Consider the following 8844-nt stretch of genomic DNA (forward strand, 5'->3'; position numbering starts at 1 on the left):
CAAAGGGCATGACCAGGTATTCGTAAAGCCCATACCGCGTCTTAAAGGCCGTCTTCCACTCGTCTCCTTTCCTGATACGAACAAGGTGATAGGCACCTCGAAGGTCCAACTTGGTGTAAATAGCAGCGGATCTGACTTGCTCCAGTAGAACAGGAATTAACGGCAATGGATACTGGTTCTTGACGGTGATGGTATTCAACGCCCTATAATCGATACAGCAACGTTTCTCGCCGTTTGCCTTCGGAATAAAAAACAGTGGCGAAGCTGCCGGAGACCTGGAAGGGCGGATAAACCCCAATGCAAGATACTTGTCCAAATAAGCCCGAAGAGTTTCATTTTCAGGTAACGTAAGAGCATATATTCGGCCATTGGGAATAATCGCCCCAGGAACAAGATCGATACAGCAATCATATGCCCTATGCGGAGGGAGCGACTCCGCTTCTTTATCGCTGAATACTGCTTCGTATTCCTGATAGCAAAGTGGTAGAGACACTTCTTTTTCGGCGGCCGTCGCTATCCGGGCTGTTTTGGCCAGCGCTTGTGACGGACCGCGTGGCCCAGGCAGACAGTGCTCTTTGCAATAAGGAGACAAGAACTGCACCTGTCTGTTCTTCCATTGGATCACCGGTTGGTGTTTTTGCAGCCACGGAAGACCCAAGATTATGCCATATTGGGGTGCCTGAATTATGTTGAATGCCATGAGTTCACTATGAGCACCTTCATATGTGAGCCCATAGTCTGCTGTGTGATGTGTGATGGGTCCGGCCTCGAGTTCTTTCCCGTCAACTGCATATACGATTTCAGGTCTTTCTTTCCTAAAGAGTTGCACTCCCAGTCTCTGGGCTCCGATATGGTCCATAAAGCACCCAGTAGCCCCAGAGTCCACCATGGCGCGCACCTCTTTTTCCTCATCACCCATCGTAAGCGTCATGGTTAAGAATAAATGGGTTTTTTCATGGTCCAATTCAGGGTTTATAGAAGGGATAGTGTACTTGGTTGACGGTTCCCCCTCGCACACCTTCAAGCTTTGTAGTTTCCCGACTCTTGTCCGGAAAGTACTGCAGAGGATTGTCCAGGTCTCATTCTACCAGGTTTGGGTTTTACGGGACATTCCAGAAGGAAATGCCCTTTTTTTCCACAGTACAGGCACAACCCTTGTTTGCGACAATAGTCTTTTTCTCCTGTTGTCAGGGAAGCTCTCACCGCTCCTATCTCCATAGAATCAGATTGAGGAACGGCCTTCTCTCCCGCGGTAGGACCCTCATATGGCGTAACGGGTCGATCTCTTTTCTTGTGGTCCCCCTTGCGTTCCTTCATTCTATGATCCAGCCGTAAGGTGAGTTCTATAAGGGCCTTACACATCCGGGGTTGTGGATCGATTTGAGCCAGGACGTCTTTGAGATCTCCGTTCAATCCTTGATAGAACAAAGCGGTTTGTTTAGCCTCGGGCCAGTCGGTTTCTGCCACCAACCGACGGAAATGGTTCAGATACGTAACCAAGTCTGTGTCTCCCTGTTTGAGTTTCAACAGCTCTCTATCCGCTGTGAACGTTTCCGCTCTTCTGTCAAAAGTCTTTTCAAATTCAGCACGGAAATCGTCCCAGTTGTAGAGAAGAGGGTCGTCTCTTCGAACCACAGGGACTGCCCACTGAGCAGCCTCACCCCCTAAGTAAGAAATCAGGAAGGCTACCCTAGCTTGGTTAGTGGCAAACATCTTGGATTTGCACATAAAGTGCATTAAGACTTGTGTTATAAACACCTGCACCTTTTTGTTATCCCCGTAGAATCTTTCGGGCAGGGCTAAAGGGATATGAGCGGGCATCTCTACCACCACAGAGGTGGCGGCCATGGCTCCCCCACCCCCTGCCACCAGAACAGTAGGTATCCTATCTAAGCGTGCTTTTAACTGGGCATTTTCTGCTCGGGATGCGGCCACTTCTCTATTTGACGCGGTCAATTCTGCCTGAACCAGCGCTAACGCTGCTAACACATCGTCTAAAGTCGTCATCTTAGGGATCAACACAGCCAAGAAGCAGATAGAATTCTTGGGCCGATAATTCTGTCAGGCTCTGCCTTCCGACCTCTTCGGGGCTGTGTTGCTAGGCCTATAACCTCCCCTTCTGAACCACCTTAATGTCTGAAGGATAATGTTCAGACCACTAAGGGTGTCCACCCGGGGAGGGAAAGGAAGGGAACAGCTGGGAGGGAGACCTGAAACGACAAAGAGCAACTAGATGAAACAACAACCCCCCCTTTACTCTGGATCTTCCAGTTCCCCACTCTTTCACACTCTTTACCACCCAGGAAATACCCTCAGATTCCTGCTCATACCTGTGAAGAAAGAAAGGTATGCGTAAATCAGTAGTAGACTCTCAAGGCTGAGGGAACAGGTACTCCACCCATCTAATAAGGAGACAAAACACAAACACGTTGTAGAACAAAACCCTTCCTCAAAGAGACTGTTCTCACTCAGGTTTAACAGACACACATACCTAATGTGCACGAAGTACTTTCCTCAAAGGGGGAGCAGTTCTCTTTGATTACGCCCCGCTTGGAGTCTGCTACCTGTGTAAAACATATGAAATAAGGTACATGTACAGCTAACTGATATAGGGATAAGGAACAACTGAAAAGGTTATTGTAATTAACCTGGTGTTATAAAGCACACCAAAACCAGGTTCTTCCCCACGTTAGTTAACTAACGTTTTCACAACTATGGGGGGAATAGTATTGTGCTCGACAAAGTTGTTTCTTCGCACTCTTGGAAGAACACTTTATAAATCCTGTTTTGTATTTAAGGCAGGTTGCTGTTGATAACAAATCTTTGCGGAACGAAATACAAGCGTCCTTGTATTCCTTGCCCTTATCCAAAATGTCCGAGTTTGCAATGTTCACATTCGCGTGCTATTTCAAAGCACGCCAACCACCACGAACTCAAAGTCAATAGTACAAAGGTGCCGGGTGTTACTCTCACACCCAGCTGTGATCCGAGTTCGCGTACTGTTCCAGTGCACGCTCACCACCTCGAATCCAAAGTCGACAGTACACGGGTACTGGGCGTTTGCTCACACACTCAGCCGTGCTCTTTCTCTCCAGCTGAAGGGAAATATCAAAGTGCGTTATGCGGTGGTCACAAGAGCGGGATTCCACAGGATATTCGAAACCAACAACACTGAATCCCAACCGAGGGAAGAATCCGCTTCCTTACCGCTTCAATCCACTACACAGCAACCGCTTGCCAGGAAACCTCGGAATTATCGGCGCCGGCTTCGTCTTCTCCGCTCCCTTTGAGGACTCGTTGCGCACATCTTGTGCGCCCCTTGCGACGCTCCCACGAGCATGACGGGAGTTGTAGTTTTCAATGAGTCTGTATGGCGTAATAAACGGGATCCGTTTTCCCCCCTGCCTGACGGAATATGACAAACAGTTTGAGAAGTAACTCACAAGGGACTGGGGTACCAGCAAAACATACAAGCTAACCAGTTGTGATGAGAAAGTGGGATAATGATATTTGTGGAGCCATCAGGTCTAGAGAAATAATTTAAATAGTTACAGAATCAGAGTAACCATAATCAACCAATGCACACTCACTTCACTAGGGAGGGGAGTAAATATGAAACACCTTGCTGTCCATTTCTGGGTAAAATACACAAACATGAGCACCAGAGTAGAGTGCCCTTTAGGGAAAAGTCGAGAAAGATTTTCTTTGCGCGCAGAATGTTCACAAGGAGTATGGGCTAGTATAGACTGCAAATGATAATAAAATGAAGACACTTTTTTACAATAGTCGCATTCCCAAATTAGGCCTGGATTCTGGGTTTATAGCTATACAGGTGATTTTCTAGCATCAGATAAAAAACTATACCCTGTGGTACGTTATTTATCTGGTACAATAAACAGCACCGATTAAGAGTATCTGGGGAATAAAATGGTACTGTAAATACTTTACATTTTTTCTCCATTAGATGCTGGTATATTTGAGCTGTCAAAATGTAATGATTGCTGGGATATGTAATCCACCCAGTGATTATTGGATGTGACAAATACCACCCAACTTCAAATCTGTGGGAGAACCTGGCGGCTAGCAGTTAGCTGGTCGTGGAGGCTCCAGCGGTAAGGGACGGAGGTGCAGCTTAGCGGACACATCTTCGGGCAGTTGACGGCACGGTGGAAAGACGGGGGATGACAGACACGCCCCAGCGTTTTTAAAATAAATATTAAGGATTTTGCGGCTTACCGTCGAGCAATGTTGAGCACCGTCAAGCACCTTGAGACATACCCGCGTCACTTCGCGTTACGGAGCTCCAGGGCGGTCCGACAGCCGGCAACCCAGCATATCGACAGAGAGAGCGCCGAGCCATAAGACGCTCAGAAGGCATAAAAATCTCTCAAAATACAACCTCCCCGATGCCCCTACAGTGAGTTGTTTTTGGATTACTGGGGGTATAAGAAGAACTTTTGCTTTTTATAGTTTAACGCCCCAGGAAAGGCACTGGTGGTGACGGGGCTGATTGTGAATGACGCAGCAACAGCCGCGAATGAGGACGCGGCAACAGCCGTGATTGAGGGCTCTACAGGAGATAGGGAGAGAGCCTGTAATGAGACAGAGGAGGGGGGTCTCACACTGGACGCGGGCTGCCTTATAAGTCAGAAGGGGGCGCAGAGCAGCTGCCAGACTCTCCCATACCAGTAGAGGCTGGAGTAACCGGGGCAGCTTAGGACTCAGTATTCCCAGAATCCCCTAGGAACGGCCCAGAAGAAACTAGCAAATGAGTCCTCACATTAGACTCACCCTATATTTTAAACAGTGTAAGTGCAAGTCTTGTCGAGAAAGGCAGGGCAGTTACAGTTGGCGACACTTCAGGGAGGTACGGGAGAAAGAGCTTAGGAGGCAATATTGAAGGGACCCTAGCACTTAGATATGCTCTCAGAAGTACAAATAGGAACCATGATTTAAAAACGGCTGACGTATTTAATGCTTCTGACAAGTCAACTAAGAGCATAAAGACAGCATTCTCTGTAAGGTGTCCCAAAACTGCCACCATAATAAAGCCTAAGAAAAGGAGATGCAACAAAAACCTTAAGCTGACTCCACCAAACCTTATAACACAATCAATTCAGCTCAAAGCAAAACCTGTCCCTTCATTAAAAGAGTATTTTTAGGTCAGTACCTGGTACCCTAACTCTAAAACAAATGAATGGTGTCCCGGACACCCTGAGTGGTTATGTAGAAGGGCCTTATAGCTTTCCAGAAGGGGTCTTAAGTCCTAATAGGTTCCAAGTACTGGGGGCGCAACTAGAAGCAGCTGAAGTAGAAGGTTTCATGATGGCTGACGCAAGTCAGAAGCGGAAGATAGAGTCTCCATTCCTGACTCCAATGTTGATACTGTACCTAAAGATGGGAATGAACTAAAGGTGCAACAGAATATAGATAAAGGAGTGGGGAGTACATGTTCCCCCAATAAGAATAATGGGGACTCTCCGGCACATCAGCCTGTTTTGCAAATTCTTCAATCTTTAAGTCAGGAGATAAAAACGGGTTTTGGGTTAACCGGGCAGGGATGCCTCAAAGCCAGAGCAGGGCCACAAGAGGAAGACTGGGGGTTCTCCAGGGGAGCACTAGGGGGGGAGAAAGGAGGGGTGGGGGGCAGTCACTGGGTGGGGAGCATTGGGGAAAAAACCCCCAAAAAATAAGTCCGAAGCGCCAAAATAGGTCGTTCAAGAAAGATACCACTTGTATCGATAGAAATGTCACAAGCTAGGTTTGTTCAGGAAACATACCTGAAGGTTTTATCGTCGAACTTGAATGGGCTGAGGGCAAAATATAGAATAGAGAGAATTCTACAATACCTTAAAGACACTCCTGAACAAATTCTCATTCTTCAAGAGACTCACCTCACAGAAAAAGAGATGAGAGACTTGTGTAAAACCAAAAAATGGATCCAGGAAGTAATATGTACCACACAGCAATTGACTACAAAGGGAGTTGTTATTCTTATCAAAACCAACGCAGCTCTCTCAGTGGAAGGGGCTAAGGTAGATAAAAGGGATAGGTGGGTCATCTCTAAGATTAGGTACCACATGCATAAATTTACAGTGGCAGGCTACTACGCACCTAACCTGTATGACCCAGCTCCGCTCCGGGAGTTGCTGGCAGAGTTACTAGTTTATCAAGATCCATTAATTCTGGCTGGAGATTTTAATTTGGTGCTAGATCCCCTAATGGATATAACCTATAAGAATAGATCACCACATCATTGTAAGAAGAGATCTCTCCTAATAAATGCAATGCAGCAAATGGGATGGGTAGATGCATGGAGAAAAAGAATGGGGAATAAAAGGGGGTATACATTCTATAATAAAAAATATGGTCATAAATCTAGGTTAGATTTGTTCTTGATTAGTATGGAGTTGTTAGGCTGGGTGATAGACTCTAAACACCTAGGAGGTCATTTATCAGACCATTCAGTGGTCTTGCCAGTATTAAAACTACCCACTATGCAGTTTACTAAGAGATGGACCCTGGACTGAACCATTCTGTCAGAGGATGAAGTTGTAAAAAAGTTGATAGAAGAGACAGAGAGATATTTCGAGACTAACTTAGAAACTTCTCCAATCGAAATGGTATGGGACGCATACAAGGCATTTTTGAGGGGCCTGATTACATCTATACAAATTGCTAGACAAAGAACGTTCAGGGCCGAGATAGCCGGTATAGAGGCATTAGAACACGATGAGGAAACGGTGAGAGGCCAGTAATCTGGCACATTTTGAATATGGAGAATCAAGTGGGAAGCTCCTATCCTGGAAAACTAAAAAGGATCTAAGTAAAAACAGGATAAAAGGAGTCTTATGTGAGACCGCTGGGAAAATATTGGAGAATCCCAAAGATTGTAGAAGCTTTGTATAAGCATTTGGAACAGGTTTATAAGGAAGATCTAACCCCACAAGATAACCTGATTCACTCATGGCTTGATCAATATTCTCCGAAAAAATCGAGGAGGATAAGTCTAACAATCTTAATAAAAGCATTAGCTTAAGTGAGATAACTAAGGCAATCAAGACGGGGAAGAAGGGTAAAGCGCCGGGACCTGATGGGCTGCCAGCCGAGTTGTACAGAGGCGGAGATTCCGGCTTGGAGACGGAGCTTCTGGCTGGAGGCGGAGCTTGCGGCCCAGAGACGGAGCTTGCGGCCCGGAGGCGGAGCTTCTGGCTTGGAGGCGGAGCTTCCAGTTCAGAGGTGGGGATTTAGCCATGGCTGAGATCTCCACCTCTGGGCCGGAAGCTCTGCCTCCGGGCCAGAAGCTCTGCCTCCAAGCCAGAAGCTCCGCCTCTGGGCCGGAAGTTCCGCCTCCAGGCCGGAATTTCCAGCTCGAGTGCGGACGTAAAGTTAGTAGTCATAAATCCATTCTGTGAATACCAAAAGTAGTAAGTGCATTCTGTGAATACCAAAAGTAATAAGCTTAGGATTTTGTCTTAAGTTAGTTCTGTGAATCGGGCCCGAGTGTATAGCCTGGAACATAAATGTCCATCTTCCTATATTGAAAAGAGAGATAAGGTATCTGGGAATCAGCGAATCACACAGGATATCGATCATATCACCGACATAATTCTAGTTAGGATAGATAAAGAAATAGCAGATTCCTTAAAAAGCTGGGCGTTTCTTCCTTTGACATTAATAGGAAGAGTTAACATATTGAAAATGATGCTTTTACCAAAACTTATATTCCTATTTTAGAATATCCCATTAGCATTTAAGGAGGAGAAGCTAAGGAAAATACAAGCTAGAATGAATTCTTTTGTTTGGGCCTCCAAGGGCATAAGGATTTCATGGAAAAAGCTGCAAAGGAAGTAAAATAAAGGGGGGTTGTGTGCACCGGATTTGAAGCTGTACGCCTGGGTATTTTTATTAAGGGCAGGGAAGATGCTTCTAAACCAGCCTGATGACTCAGATACAGAAAAAATGCTCAATGAAATGCTAAGGGACATTAAAGGAGGAGACCAAGCCTTTATGTATAAGTTTGGCGACCCACGTTTCTTTAAGAAGGTCCGCTTAAAACTGCTGAGAGATATAGCGACCATCTGGTATAAAATCAGAAAAGCTTTGAAAATTGGTTACTATAGTGCTCTGTCTCCCATATGGGACTCGCCAGGATCTCCAGAGTGGTCCAAAGATGCACTTGCAAAGCCATTGAAAGTGGCAGGGATAGAATGCTGGGCTCAGTTAATGCCCGAGGGCTCTCTGATATCATGGGATGAGATAAACAACATTACAGAAAGAAAACTTTCAAAATTTAAATATCTTCAAATTAGAAGCTGGAGCCAGGCATCTGGCTCAGTAGCGGGCGTTTCAAATGAACTGGAGAGGGCATTACATGAGACAAAGCGGAACAAGAAAGAGACAGCGAATCTTTACTGGACGATGCTGGATATGGCTGACGGAGACTTTACTTTACCGATCGAGCTCTGGGGAGAATGCTTGCCAGATGAGAATACAGAAGAAATATGGCAAGTATCTTATGACTTACTACATTCTATAGTAGCTGCTGCCAATTTAAAAAGAAACCATCCTTTTTCTCTCCACAGAGTTTACTGGTCCTCATTTAGGCTGTCAAGATTTTCGAAGGGTCTTATCCCCTGCAGTCCGAAGTGTCAGCAGGAAAAAGCTGATGATATTTACATGTTTTTAAGGTGACCAATGACACACATTTTGGGGTGTGTTTATTGAAGGTATGAAAGCCATGTTCAGTTTTGAAATCCAGGTGAGCATTATTTTAGTTTTTTTGGGGTATTTTTCCGAATTACGATCTACTACCTCGAGATGTTAGTAAATTGTCTTTATATT

Source organism: Lissotriton helveticus, chromosome 1_1 (assembly GCF_964261635.1).
Source record: "Lissotriton helveticus chromosome 1_1, aLisHel1.1, whole genome shotgun sequence".
NCBI classification, from domain to species: Eukaryota; Metazoa; Chordata; class Amphibia; order Caudata; family Salamandridae; genus Lissotriton; species Lissotriton helveticus.